Below are 14,792 nucleotides of genomic sequence, written 5' to 3'. Positions count from 1 at the left end.
CAAGCCTCAGACCATTAGGGCTCTCCGCGGGTTCTTGGGGCTCACGAGTTACTACCGCAAGTTTGTAAGGGACTATGGACTCCTGGTGGCCCCATTAACCAAGATGTTGAAGAAGAATGCATTTCAATGGGATGAAGCAGCTAACACCGCCTTCATAAACCTAAGGGACGCACTCTCCACTACCCCCGTGCTACAACTACCAAACTTTGACCAAGAATTTACGGTGGAGTGTGATGCGTCTGGCATAGGCATCGACGCAATGCTGCAACAGCAAGAGCACCCCATAGCCTTCTTCAGCCGCAAACTAGCAGATCGGCACCTCAAGCTACCGGCCTATGAGCGGGAATTGATCGGACTGGCCAAGGCCGTCCAGCACTGGAGGACGTATTTGTGGGGCAGGCCCTTCGTTGTCAAGACAGATCACTACAGCCTCAAGTACCTTCTAGAGCAGCGGCTTACTACTCCACCCCAACAGCACTGGGCAAGCAAACTACTAGGGTTTGACTTCCGCATAGACCACAAGGCGGGAGTCTCCAACCGGGCCGCTGATGCGCTGTCCAGGCGTGAAGAGGACACGACACACCTCTGTGCGGTTTCCCAACCCTGCGTGACCCTACTGGAGGATCTAAGGAGCGTGTTGCCCCAATCACGAACATGGAGAGACCTGGTATAAGAATTGCGGTCTGGCACGACCAAACCAAACTGGACCATCCACGAGGGACTTGTGTTGTACAAAGGAAGGGTATATCTCCCAACCGATTGCCCCTTGATTCCAGACATCCTCGCCAGCATCCATAACGCCACCCATGAAGGGGTTCAGAAGACGTTACACCACGTCTATGCAGATTTTCATTGGCATGGATTGTGAGGCTCGGTTAGGGATTTCATCCAAAACTGCTCCATATGTCAGCAACAAAAGTGGGAGAACTTACACCCAGCAGGACTCCTACAGCCTCTTTCACTCCCAATGCAGATCTGGGCCAATATCTCTATGGACTTTGTTGAAGGCTTGCCTAAAGTCGGTGGGAAATCCATCTTATTCGTAGTGGTGGACCGCTTCTCCAAATATGCTCATTTCATTCCATTGTCCCACCCCTACAGCGCAGTTTTTGTGGCCCACGCCTTTTTCACACACATCTTCCGCCTACATGGGCTACCCGAGTCCATCGTCAGTGACAGAGATGCAGTCTTCACCAGCACCTTTTGGAAGGAGCGATTCGGATTACAGGGCACGACCCTAGCCTTTTTCTCCGCCTATCACCCACAGACGGATGGACAAACGGAGGTTGTCAATCGCACCATAGAAATGTACCTCCATTGTTCCGTAGGGGACCAACCACGACGCTAGGTGGACTACCTTCCTTGGGCCGAATACTGCTATAACACATCCTACCACTCGTCCCTTGGCATGACTCCCTTCCACGTGGTGTATGGGCAAGACCCTCCTCGTCTTCTCTCCTACGAACCGGAATCAACACGGTTGGAAGAAGTAGATCGCAACCTCCAAGACCGCGATGCCCTTCTGGCTGAAGTCTCCAAAGGTTTGCAGCAGGCACAGGCACGCATGAAGACAGCCTACGATCAGCACCACCGCGAGGTCACCTTCCAGCTAGGACAGTTCGTTTGGCTAAAGCTCCAGCCCTACCGGTAGCTCTTCCTCAAGCAACGGGGCCCCCAAAAGCTGACCCCAAGGTTTTATGGGCCCTTCAAGGTCCTTCGACAAATCGGGAAGGTTGCCTATCAACTTGAACTGCCAGAGCACAACAAAATCCATGATGTCTTCCATGTGTCCCTACTAAAGCCTTTTACAGGGACTCCCCCAACGCAAGTGCCTCCTCTACCCCCTCTCAAGGACGGCAGACCCATCCTCCATCCTAGAGCTCTTGTCTGGTCACACATCAATCAGGGCACCTTCGAGGTTTTAGTAGAATGGGAAGGACTACCTTCAGTAGAGGCCACCTGGATCCCCTGGTCCGATCTCCACAACGCCTATCCAGACCTCGAGCTTGAGGACAAGCTCATAGTCTAGGAGGGGAGTGATGTTATGAGCACCGCCACCACACGACAACATCAGAGGCAGCACCGCGCGCACGACCGGCACCGCACGGCAGCGGCACCATGAGCAGCACGCGCGCAACGGCACTGCGCGGCAGCGGCACCACGCGCAGCGCGCACCGCGCGGTGGCGGCACCACGAGCTGCACACACACACCTGGCAGCAGCAGCAGAGCAGGGCCCACACGACAGCTCATAGGGGTGGGCCCACCCTTATCTGGACACGTCAAGATAACTCGCCTCTAGTCTTCCTTATCTCCTTTCCCTTATCTTATCTTATCCTTATCCCTATCTTAAGAATTATGTTACCATTAGGAGTAGGTAATTAGTAGTTTGAGTTCAAGTTGGAGTTTGAGGAGCCACGAATTGGAATAAAGCATTCAGTTTTCCAGTCAAGAAAAGAGTGAGGAGAGGTCGGGTGGTCTCTTGAACAAATCAACCCCCTCAGTTCGCCACCATAGGGTCAACTTGCAGAGGAAAGGGCAAGGGAAGGCCAGGAGTTTCCCCCACAAACCGCCCCGTGACGAGATCCTACGCCTGGGCCTATAACACGACCGACGTGCTACAAGATAGGAACTCGTCAAAGGGCCCAGGGTGAGAACCCGAGGCAGAGTCTCCGACGATCAAGTTAGTATGGGGTACAGAGAGAGAGAGAGAGTACTAGGGTAGGGCCCTGGTAGCTAGTTCTGGACTAAAGTCACAAGAGCGATAATTGCAATAGTGATAAGTCTCGAGTTTGTAACCCCTTTACTTGGAGGGGGCACCCCTATTTATACTTGAGATGCCTGGAGGTACATGGAGATGAACGCCTAATATGGGAGCCGTATGGGGGTCGTTAGAGGTTTTGGCAGGGCCATGTCAAAGCATTGCAATTGGTTCCGTACGAGGGGAGCAGGGTAACCCCTGTTGGGTTGGGTACCCCACATCACTTGCCCCCCTCTCCCGAGGCTGAGAAGAAGAATTCGGCTTTGGCCGAAGGGAGTAGTAATGGTGAGCACCAGTGGGCTTGATAGCCAAGGTGTTCCCTGCAGTGGAGTTCCTCTTTTGAGTCTCTGCCTGGTTCGTCTTCATAAGTTGGGTCGAGGCTACGAGTGATTTGTGTTACTACTGCTTCGGTTCAGTAATCTGGAAGCCGTGCTCGTCATAGGTGTTCAGGCGTCACCGTCTGGGCTTAGGACCAGGTGGAGGCCGAGGGTTGTCTAGGCCGAAGACCTGTGAGGCCGAGACCTGCTTAGGTCGTGGACCTGTTAAGCTGAGGGGGCTCAAGGAGGCCCAAGGGTCTGTGCGCAAAATAGCTTTCTGGTTGAACTGATGTGCGCATCTGCTAGAGCAGGTCGCTCAGACCAGTGGGTTACTTTGGGTGGACCCGCTGGCCCGTCTTGAGCGTCCTTCCTTCTTCCGAGGTTGAGCGCTCAGGGGAGCAGCGTGGCTGGATCGCAAGTGCGAAGGTGCTCCTCATCCGGTGGATCTACGATAATCCGAGCCGTTACTAGTGTGTCGTTTCGTCTTCCGAGGGTGAGCGTCGCGCGGTGCACCATGATTGGATCGCGGAGGTAGTGGACTATTAGCCATCGGATCTCAAGAGATCTGGGCCATTCACTCTTTTTTAAATAGTGGCTTCGATGGCAGAATTCCTGTCATTTTGCCTCCAAGCATCTTCGCTCTTCGAGTGAACTCAGCTCCCAAATCTTTTAGTTCTCGACATTCTGTCCTTGTTCCTTTTCCTTCTACTTCCTTTTTTGGTAATCAACAATGACGTTCTCAGATTCTGGAACTGAGTGCTATGAACTTCTGAACATATCAGAGGGGTGCTCTCCTCGAACCCCTTCTCCCCTCTCTCCGTAGAGTCTTGTCTTCGTGCCCCTTCAGCATAAGGTGGAGGTGCTCCTGGATAGGGTAGCCCCTAGGGGAGCCGAATGCATCTGTCAAGGCCATGACCCATCCTGTGAGAGCGCCGCATCCGTGACACTGAGGGTGGCCAAGGGGGAGCAGGACCCGGACCCCATCCCTGGGAGGAGGGGTGAGAGTGCTGCCAAGGCGGTGGCTGAGGCTGATCTCTCTCGTCCAGAGTTCAAAGGTTCTCTGGACTGGGATCAGGCCAAGGCCCTTGTCGAGGTAGTACTTTATCCCCTCGTCCTATGGGGTTAGGGTACCTGAGCCAAGTGATCGGTCGTGGACTCCCAAGGAGGGGGAGATCTGCGTTTACTAGCACTTCCTCCAGTTCGGTCTTAGGTTTCTCTTACATCCCTTGATCTTTGAATTGTTGAGGATGTATGGTATTATCTTTAGCCACCTGGCGCCCAATGCGATAAGGACCATTGTGGCAATACTGGTAGTGGCTCGGCTCCAAGGGGTGGAGCTGACGCTGAAGCACTTCCGAGCAATTTTTGCGCTGAGGAGGCATACCTCTGAGGCGGGTATCTTCTATTTCCAACCCCGTAAGTCCAAGCCTGTAGATAACCCCTCTTTCGAACATAACTAGAAGAGCAAGTATTTCTTTTTGTCATGTCCTGAGGGCTGGTCCTTCAAATCGGGGTGGAGAGAACCCCATTTGTCTGTAGAGAAGTATGTCACCTTACTCACTAGTGAGGAGAGTGACGATCTCACGCGGCTGCTCAACTTGAGGAGAGTCCAAGCCCAACCCTTGGTGGAGGAGGAGATTCCATTAGTTTTCATGGGGCTCAGCCCTTCCCCCCTCGGTAGGACGGGACACGCAATCATTTTCCACGTCTTCCTCATCTTTTGTCTTTGTGCAGCAATACTAATCATTTTGCTTTGCTTGTAGATCTGTCGATGGACACCCGAAAGGCCATATTGGAGCGTGCTCATGCTATGAAGAAGGAGCGGGTGAAGACCGGTGTTCAGACCCCTCAGAGGGCAGCCGAGGGTGCTGCCCCCAACGAAGGGGGCTTCGGCTCGACAAGTCCCCACCAAGGGGACGAAGACACGAACCCTTGCCAAGGGGGCTTCTTCAGCTCCCGCGAAGGTGGCTCCCTTACAAGTCCCCGCGAAGGGGAAGGGGCCCGCCAAGGAGGCCCAGACGAGGCAAGAGGAGAGTGTGCCACAACAACTGGCCATGGGGCCGAAGAAACCTTCCAAAGAGAACGAAGCAGGGAGAAAGAGGACAACCGAGGGGTCCATAGCAGAAAACTGCTCGTGCCACGAATTCTGCGGGTGACACCTCTAGGAGGCCATACAACGAGCGAATGGGGCCCTTCTCGGCCCCCATGCCTTTGGAAGAGCTTGCCCAGTGATCTGACCAGATTTTCCGTCCCTAGTGGGAGGTCTGCGAGGGGGACTCTATCTGCAATAAGGGAGTTGGCCTGGCCTTGGTGAGTGGGGCCCTGCTATCTTGGGACCACTTTCGAATGCTGGGGATGGTCCCCGAGAAGCTCTATAACCTGGGATTGCCTCGAAAGAAACTCAGTGGGCATTTTTTGATGTCTTGTGTGCTTGTTTTTGTTGCATTGCTATTCCTCTTCCTTTTTTCTTTTTTGTATATTCATGCTTTTTCTTCGTCGCCGAAGGGGGCTTGCCCCTCCCAAAAGATAGAGCGCAGCTTAGGATAAGTATAGTCAATTTCAGTTTGTTTTATTTTGTGCATCAGGATCATGGCGAAGGGGTGGCCGAGGTGAAACTTCCGAGGCTGGACTAGGGCATTCTTGGCCTAACACCCTTTTTATTACTCACTTAGGCGAGGCCGAGGAAGCCTGTGATGGGGGGAGGCCGAAGCTGAGCGTGGGGCTCACCTAGCTCTCTTCCCTTTACATATACTTAAGTAGATAGCAAGATGACCTGTCAATGCAGGGTGGGGCCGAGGCTAGTTAAGGCTCATCTGTCTCCCATCCTTCTAAGTGTTGGCTTCGTGAGGCCTAGGCCGAGCCGAGGCTCGCCTGACTCCCATAGCCCCAGGCATTAGCCTTGGCGAGGCTGAGGTGGCCTGCCATATTAAGGGGGTGGCCAAGACAGAGCTGGAGCTCGTCTGGCTCAATGGGGCTTAGGCCGAGTTGGGGCTCGCCTGGCTCCCATATCCCCACATATTCATTTCGACTAGATCAAGTGCAACGCTCCGAGGAGGCTGGCTTCTTTGATAGTAGCACTAAGTGTGAAGGTCCAGGAGGTCAACCGCCATCGAGACGGGTTATTGAGGCACGTGAAGCCTCGGTTGTCCTGCTATATTCTAACGCATTAGGTTTTTAGCTAGGGCGTTCGCTACTTATTCATTAAGTCTTAGCGTCGGTCCAGTGAGGTGGTATGGTCCTCAGAGGAGGCTATGCGCCCCTGCCAGTCGCAAGGCCGAAGAGTTGTAAGAACTTAGTAGGTACACACACTGAACACTAGTTTGGGGCCAAAGAGTTCTAATACATCCAAAGGTTTTTCGAGTTCCATGTCCTGTGTAGAGGCCTTCCATCTAGGTGCTCCAAGTGGAAGGTGTCGGGGCCGAGGACTCGCTTGATTCTATAGGGGCCTTCCTAGTTGGGGCCCAGCTTCCCTACTCCTGGTTCGGGGACCATGACCTTTTTGAGGACAAGGTCTCCTTCTTGATAATGCCTTTCTTTTACCCTTGAGTTGTAGTAGTGGGCCATACGTTGCTGGTAGGCGGCTACCCTTATTTGTGCCTGCTCTCGGGCTTCTTCCAATAGATCTAAGTTTTCCCCTGAGGGCTTCATCATTTTCGGCTTCATTGTATGCTTCGACTTGGACTGTTGGCTGGCCGATTTCTACTGGGACTACCGCTTCTGTGTCGTAGGTCAAGTCGAAGGGAGTTTCTGTCGTGGCTGTCCGAGGTGTAGTTCGATAAGCTCAGAGTACACTGTTTAGTTCTTCGGCGCATAGGCCTTTTGATTAGTCCAACCTGGTCTTCAGTCCATCTAGTATCGTTCTGTTGGTGACCTTGGCTAGGCCATTGGTTTGGAGATAGCCTACCAAGGTGTACTATTGGTTGATGCTAAGGGAGGTGCACCACTCCCGAAACCTAGCATTATCAAATTGCTTCCCATTGTCAGTTACCAGCATGTGGGGTAGGCCGAAGTGGCAGATGATATTCTTCCAAAAAAAGTTCGGGATGGCTCGTGTCGTGATGATGGCCAAGGGCTCGGCTTCCACCCACTTGGTGAAGTAGTCTATTGCTACAACGAGGTACCTTCTTCCCCCGTGGGCTTGAGGGAAGGGGCCGAGGAGGTGCATCCCCACTTGGCGAAGGGCCACGGGCTATTGAGGGCTGAGAGAGTGGTGGCCGGTTGGTAGCACAAGTTGGGGTGCATTTAGTAAGCATAACACTTTTGCACCAATTTTGCTATGTCCTTGTGGAGGGTAGGCCAAAAGTAGCCCTTCCTCAGAGCTTTTTGGGCTAGAGCTCTTCTGCCGAGGTGATTACCACAGATGCCTTCATGAATTCCCCGTAGCACGTAGTTTCCCTCCTCTGGATGAAGGCATCAGAGGTAAGGCAAGGTGAAGGATCTCCAGTATAGCTTTCCTTCCAGCAAGGCATAGTGGGTTGTCTATTACTTGAGTCACTTTGCCTCATTTTTGTCTTCAGGCAACCGTCCAGTTGACAGGAAGTTGATGATAGGACCCATCCATGAGGCTTCGGCGTCTACAGTGAGTACTTGGACTTCTTCTATAGAGGGCCGAAGTAGCTTCTCTACGTGCATGGCCCGACTAGGAATTCTGCTTGAGGTACTTGCCAATTTGGAGAGGACATCGGCTCATGCGTTCTCGGCTCGCGGCACCCGTTGCAGGGAGAAGCGTTGGAGGTGGCAGGCGAGGTCTTGAACTTTGGTGAGGTACTTGGATTGCTCTGTTCCCTGGCCTTGTACTCGCCATTCACTTGATTTACCACTAGCTTGGAGTCACTAAAGGCTTTGAGGTATGAGGAGCTGAGGTCCCTGGCAAGTTGTAAACCAGCGAAGAGGTTCTCATACTCGGCTTTGTTGTTTGATGTTGTAAAGTCGAACCTTAGCGCGTACTCCAAGGCAACATCATCTGGGGTAAGGAGGATGAGGCCCACTCCACTTCCTTTAGCATTGAAGGAACCATCAACAAAGAGTTTCCATCAGGGCCAAGTCTCGTCACCCACTTGGTCCCCTTCGGTCTCTCCCGGGAGTCGGTGAAGGGCTCGGCTGAAGGTGAATTCCACTATAAAATCTGCCAGGGCTTGTGCCTTGATTGCGGGCCTCGGCTGGTACTGAATGTCAAACTCTGATAGCTCGATGGCCATTTTCGTCAGGCATCCCGAGTTCTCGAGCTTCACGAGGACAGCTTTAAGGGGCTGGTTCATTAGGACCACTATGGTATGGGCTTGGAAGTACGACCAAAGGTTCCTTGTTGGAACCACAAGACCAAAGTCTAACTTTTCTACTTCAAGATACCAGGTTTTGGCATCGCAAAGGACCTTGCTAGCGCAGTAAATTGGCTTTTGTACACCACTGTCCTTGATCAGGACTGAACTGACTATTTCGTCTCCTATCGAGAGGTATAGATATAGGGTTTCCCCTTCGGCCAGCCGAGCAAGGAAGGAAGGTGAGATGAGGTAGGTCTTGAGATTGTCGAAAGCGTGCTGGCATTCTTCCGTCCATTGGAAATCTTTTAGCTTCTTGATGGTGCAAAAGAATGGTAGACAACGGTCTGCTGACTTTGACATGAAGCGATTGAGGGCAGCTATTCGGCTAGTGAGTTTTTGGTTCTCCTTCACCGTCCACGGGGGAGCCATGTCTAGGATGGCACACTTGCTGGGGTTGAGCTTCATATTATACCTCCGCAAGGTGCTGAAGGTCTCATCTAGGTCCGAGGCATGGGCCTCAACCTTCAGGCTCTTCACTACCATGTCGTCCATGTAGGTTTTAACGTTCCTCCCCGTCTAGTTTTTGAACACTTTGTTGACAAAGCGCTGATAAGTGGCCCCAGCAATCTTGAGGGTGAAAGGCATTACATGATAGCAGTATGTGCCATGCTCTGTGATGAACGAGGTCTTCTCTTCATCATCTGGGTGCATCTTTATTTCATTGTATCTGGAGAAGGCATCCATGAAGCTGAGTAGCTCATACCCTATAGTGGCATCAATGAGGCGGTCTATCTTCGACAAAGAAAAACTGTCCTTGCGGTAGGCTCGATTAAGGCCTACAAAATCAATACAGATCTGCCATTTCCCATTAGCTTTCTTCACCATTACCACATTTGACAACTAGCTAGGGTAGTGTACCTCTTGATTAACTTTTCAACTTCCTCCTCTATGGCCTTCCAACGCTCCAGTGAAAATTTCCTCTTCTTCTGCCAAAGTGGCCTTGAGCTTGGGTCTACGCTCAGCCTGTGTGTAATGACCGAAGGGTCAACTCCAGGCATATCAGCAGCGAACCAAGGAAAGATGTCGGCATTAAGTCTAAGGAAACTCAAAAGTTTGGATAGGCTCTCACGGGGAAGGTTGGACCCAACGCGGATGGTCTTGTTGGGCTCGTCCTCGTCTAAGGGGATAGAGATGAGGTCCTTGGCCGGTTGGCCTCAGCTCGTTGGCTCCTCCCTAAGGTCGAGGCCCTCGAGTGGCAGTGTCTCTTTTCTCTTGCCTTTTAGTGCTGCCACATAACACTGGTGGGTAGTGTGTTGGTCCCCACAAACAACTCCAATGCCATGCTCGGTGGGGAACTTCAGGGTGAGGTGGTAGGAGGAGATGGCTACCTAAAGTGCGTGGAGGGTTGGCCATCCCATGATAGCATTACAGGGTGAACCGATCTTCACGACCAGGAACTCTGTCATCCTCATCACCTGTTGGGGCTCCATCCTTATCATGACCGGTAGGGAGATCTTGCCCACTAGCCTGACGATGCTGCCAGAGAAGCCGACTAGTGGGGCATCTATTGGCTGAAGGCGCTCCGGAGCTATCTTCATTCTCTCAAAAGCTTCGTAGAAGAGGATGTCAGCAGAGGAGCCACTATCTACAAGGATCCTCTTGACTACGGAGTTCACAATGATGACCGAAACCACCAATGTGTCGTCATGAGGGATTGCTACCCCCTTCAGGTCCTCGTCCATGAAGGAGAGGGCTTTGTTTCAACTTCTTGGGGGTCGGCCCCTGTATGTTCAACTACCTAGCGTAGGCTTTGCAAGCCGAAGCCAAGGCTCCACCCGAGGCCGTGCCTCCCACTTTGACATCAATGACGCCTACTGCTTACTGGTGCTGTTGTTGTTGTTGCTGAGGGGACGAGGTGCCAGCCTTGCCTCCGATGTACCGCTGAATCGGGAACTGTTCATTGGTCATGAGATTTTGAGTGTTTCTCGTTCTTCGTACCATGCTGAATTGTTGGAGCTCGGGGATTAGTTAATTTGCTTTAGTTCTTTTTGAGAAACGTGTCAGTGTCATTCCCATAGATGGCGCCAATTGTTGATTCTCGGGATAGCCGAGGGCAATAAGGTAATTTTGCCCCTGGGCTCCGAAGGTAGGCCGAAGGCTTTGAAGAATCGGAGAGGACATTGCTGAAGCTGAGGTGTGTAGGCCAAGGCGGGGTGGTCTCCGAGTACGGTAGAAGCCGAAGGCACACGACCGAGGTGCTGCAAGATAGGAACTCGTCAGAGGGCCCCTGGTGAGAACCCGAGGCAGAGTCTCCCACGGTCAAGTTAGTATGGGGTACGAAGAGAGAGAGTACTAGGGTAGGGCCCTAGTAGCTAGTTCTGGACTAAAGTCACAAGAGCAATAATTGCAATAGTGATAAGTCTCAAGTTTGTAACCCCTTTACCTAGAGGGGGGCACCCCTATTTATACTTGAGCTGCTTGGAGGTAGGTGGAGATGAACGCCTAAGATGGGAGCCACACGGGAGTTGTCAGCGGTTCTGGCAAGGCCGCATGAGAGCGCTGCAGTTGGTTCCATACGAAGGGACCAGGATAACCCCTACTATAGCGGATCTCGTTCCCTATTCTGGCGCTCGTGGGCTGAGCCTCCCAGCCCCAAATGGGCTGGGTTGGGTCACCCCACATCACCAAACATAGCCTTAATAACCATCAAGGTTATTTTATTTCGTGAATAAAACAGGATGAGCAACTGAAATTAAATTAATATATAGGAGGAAGGAGTTAGCATATATGGTTACGATAGACTCTAGTTTCCTCGGCAATATTTGGGCCCTCAAGGGTTTCTTCATCATGGTGGTGAATACTAGTTTTTCTGACAAGTCAACCTCATCTCCATCCTTGGCCGTCCACTCAAATTCCCTAACCAAATTGGCCACAAAGTACTCCAGATGAAGCAAAGCCAAGTAAATACCAGGGCAGATCCACCTTGATGAGAGTAGAATTTATCATATTTTTATCCCCAATTATTCTGTCTTTTATACTAAATTAGCATCTAATTGGACTCATATCTCTTGTATTTTGGTCCAGGGTATGAAAGAAGGCATCAAGAGCAAAGAAAGACAAATCGGATGATTTTTTATAGTTTCGACATCGTTCAGTGATTTGGGCCTAACTCGCGTCTCCGAACTCCGAATGGGCTGATTCAAGATCCACTAGAAAGATAAGAGAAAAATCCACAACTTTCATGTTTTAGGCTTTCGCAGATTCGGCCTAAATCGAAGTCAATTCTGAGCCCGAAGTCGCGGAAAATTCATAGGAAGGCCCAATCTACAGTTGAAGCCCAACTCGTAGAAAAGCCTGGCTGAAGCCCAATTCGTAGAAGATGTCTATTACGAATCCAAGAACAAGAAACCAAGAAGAATCATTCTAGATTTAAATTCTTGATGTAATCTTAAAGTGATAAAAGGATTGAGTTCAAGAGATAAAGAGATAGGATTAGAATTAGGATAGGACTTTCTATTTCTTATAAAGATCAACTTCAAGAGAAAGTAGGAAACCACCCCCTCCCCTTTAATCTATATAAAGGAGGGGGCGGACCAGCTTTAGAGGACTGGAGGACTGAACCATTCAATCATTCAACTTTTGATCTGAATCAAGAAGCAAGGAGCTATCAGTCAAGAAGGGTTCAAGAAAGGTTCAAGAATTCAAGAAACTTCAAGAAGAGGAGATCTCAGCACCATGGGCGAATTCAAGAGTTCTTTCTTCCCCTTTGTTTGTTTTAATTATTCCATCATGAACTGATTTGTTTATTGCTAGGTCTATGGAAAGCCTAACCATGTTAATGAATATATTTTTATCTTTTTGATTTATCCAAGATTGTGATTTCCATATAGTCTATGAATTATTGTGCTTAATGCAATTAAGAGCTTGGCCACCTCTTAATTGATTTGGGTTATGTGAATGAATTGAGAGAAGAATTCACATAATTGACAGAATAATTCATAGTGTGAATTGAATGGTATATAGAGATATATATACATGATTCATCTGAATTTAATGGTTTTCTTGGACTTAATGCACTTCCATCTTGAGAGCTCTACTCGAGAGATCGAAGGGTTACCTGATAGGCGTAGGTTTAGTATATCTCGAGAGAGAATATTAAATAAATTTGTGAAAATCTCAGCTTATGGGAATAACAATTAGTCTTGGATAATTGGACCCATCAATATTCATTACATTGGTTAGGTGGACCTAAAGTCCTAGCGATTCCATCCATTGCAGATTCGGTTAGTTATCACCTTTGTTTCTATTATCTTTCTCTAGTTTTTATTTTCAGTAGATCTTGCTCAAATATGAAATTTGATTGTCCAGATAATTAGGGAAGACGGTGGTTCTAATACTTATTTTGTTAAATCCCCGTGGGAACGATATTTTTATACTACTTGATAACTAGTGCACTTGCTAGGGTTATATATTTATAGCTATCACTCCTCCCTGCCCCAAATGGCATCATCTTAATCTCTCTACTCCCGGTTATATCAAGCATTTCCAAGGCTTGAACTCCATGGGGTCCACCCAAACATTTGGGTCCCACCCCATTTGTGCTACCATGAAATTCACTATTTCATTCTTGGGTACAAGATACCCATCTAAGGTGATATCCTTTTTGACTGCGTGTGGCAGCACGAAGTGTGCCAGTGGGTGTCTTCTCAGACCCTCCAACACCACTGCCTTTAGATATGGCATCTTTTGCAGATCTTCTTCTTTGATTTCTTCTCCAGACCCCACCACCCATTAATTAATCTTCGAGAGCAACTTCGCTTGGACCTGTGGATGCTTCACCAGATTTTCCATGATCCACTGCAAAGCAGTGGATGTTGTGTTGGTGCCAACATTTAGAAACTCCGAGCGTAGAGACACTATCTCCTCCTCCGTGAGCTTCTATCCTCTGTCGGGTAATCAAAGATTGAGCAACGTATCGACGTAGCAGAGGACTGTCTCGTCCTTCCCTTCCTTTTTGCTACTTTGCTTCTTCTTCCCTTCTTGTCGAACTCGTATTAGAGGAATCAGAACACTTTTTTTATTACGTCGCAGCTCATACAGCTCCTTCAACTTCTTTTGGAATATGATCTTCCCAATCTGGGGACTAAGGCAAGTACGTTGAATCGTCCAAAACTAGTCAAGACCCTCTGCTGAATGGTTTCGATGTCTTTGATGATATTCTCATCAAGTTTTTCTCCAAAACATAGTGTTTGGATTGGCTCAGGACTGAATGCTTCGGGGGTTTAGATCAGTTCCCCCAGCCCAAGATGGGCTATGCTGGGCCAACCCATATCACTTGCCCCCCACTCCCGAGGCCGAGATGGAGGATTTGGTTTCGGTTGATGGGAAGAGTAATGGTGGCCGCCAGTGGGTCTGGTAGTCGAGGAGTACCCTACAGTGGCTTTCTCTATTGCATCTCTGCCTGGTTCATCTTCATTAGCGGGGCCGAGGCTATAGGTGATCTATGGCACTACTGCTTTGGACAGGTGACCAGGGGCCATACTCCACACGGGTTTAGGACCGGAGGGGCTTTTCGTGTGTGGAACAGCCTCCCGGGTGGACCGGTATGCATGTCCACGGAATCGAGTCACCTGGGCCGATGGTCGTAGTGGGCGGAAGCGCTCGTTCACCCTGAGCGTAGTTTCGCCTTCCAAGGATGGGTGTTCAAGGATGTGACGCAGCTGGATCGCAAGTGCGGAGGTGCTTTGCTACCGTTGGATTTGAGGTGATCTGAGCCATTGGCAGTGCGTCGTTTCGCCTTCCGAGGCTAACAGTTACGCAGCGCGCTACGGTTGGGTCGTAGAGGCGGTGGCTTCTCAGTCATTGGATCCCGAGATATCTGGGCCGTTCATTCTTATTTGAATAAGGGTCTTGACGACAGTTTCCTGGTCATTTGCCTCTAAGTACCTTTACTCTCAAGTGAACTCAGCTCCCAAACTCTCCAATCTTCAACACTTCGTTTTCACTTCTTCTTCCTCTACTTCTCTTTAGGTAATCTTGAACGATGTCTTTCTCAGATTCTGAACTTGAGTGCTATGGTTTTCCGAATAAATTGGAGGGGAGCTCCACCCAAACCCCTTCTCCCCTTTCTCCTTTAAGCCCTTATGTCTTTGTTCCCCTTCGGCAGTAGGTTGAGGTGCTTCGGGAGAGGGTAGCCTCCAAGGGCACCGAAGGCATCTGTCGAGGCGATGACCCTCCTTGTGAGAGCGCTGCATCTGTAACACCGAGGGAGGCCGAGGGGTCCTCCCAAGCTAAGGGGGAAGAGACCCAGACCCTGTCTCGGGATGAGGGTTGAGGATGCTGCTCAGGTAGTAGTTAGGACCGGTCTCCCGCACCTGGGGTTTGAAAACTCTCTGGACGGGGATCAGGTCAAGGCTCTGGCGAGGCAGTACTTAATCCCCTTGTCCTATGGTATG

General features: G+C 50.3%; 1 pseudogene; it reads right to left on the bottom strand.

The window, feature by feature from the left end:
- Positions 1-9,270: 9,270 nt before the first annotated feature.
- On the bottom strand, positions 9,271-14,591 carry LOC104611609 (cytochrome P450 89A2-like; annotated as a pseudogene).
- Positions 14,592-14,792: the final 201 nt, after the last annotated feature.

The sequence above is a fragment of the Nelumbo nucifera genome, chromosome 1 (genome assembly GCF_055504915.1).
Source record: "Nelumbo nucifera cultivar China Antique chromosome 1, China Antique-T2T, whole genome shotgun sequence".
In the NCBI taxonomy this organism is placed as follows: domain Eukaryota; kingdom Viridiplantae; phylum Streptophyta; class Magnoliopsida; order Proteales; family Nelumbonaceae; genus Nelumbo; species Nelumbo nucifera.
Note: the sequence above shows the minus strand (reverse complement) of the source record. Positions and strands in the feature narration are given on the sequence as shown.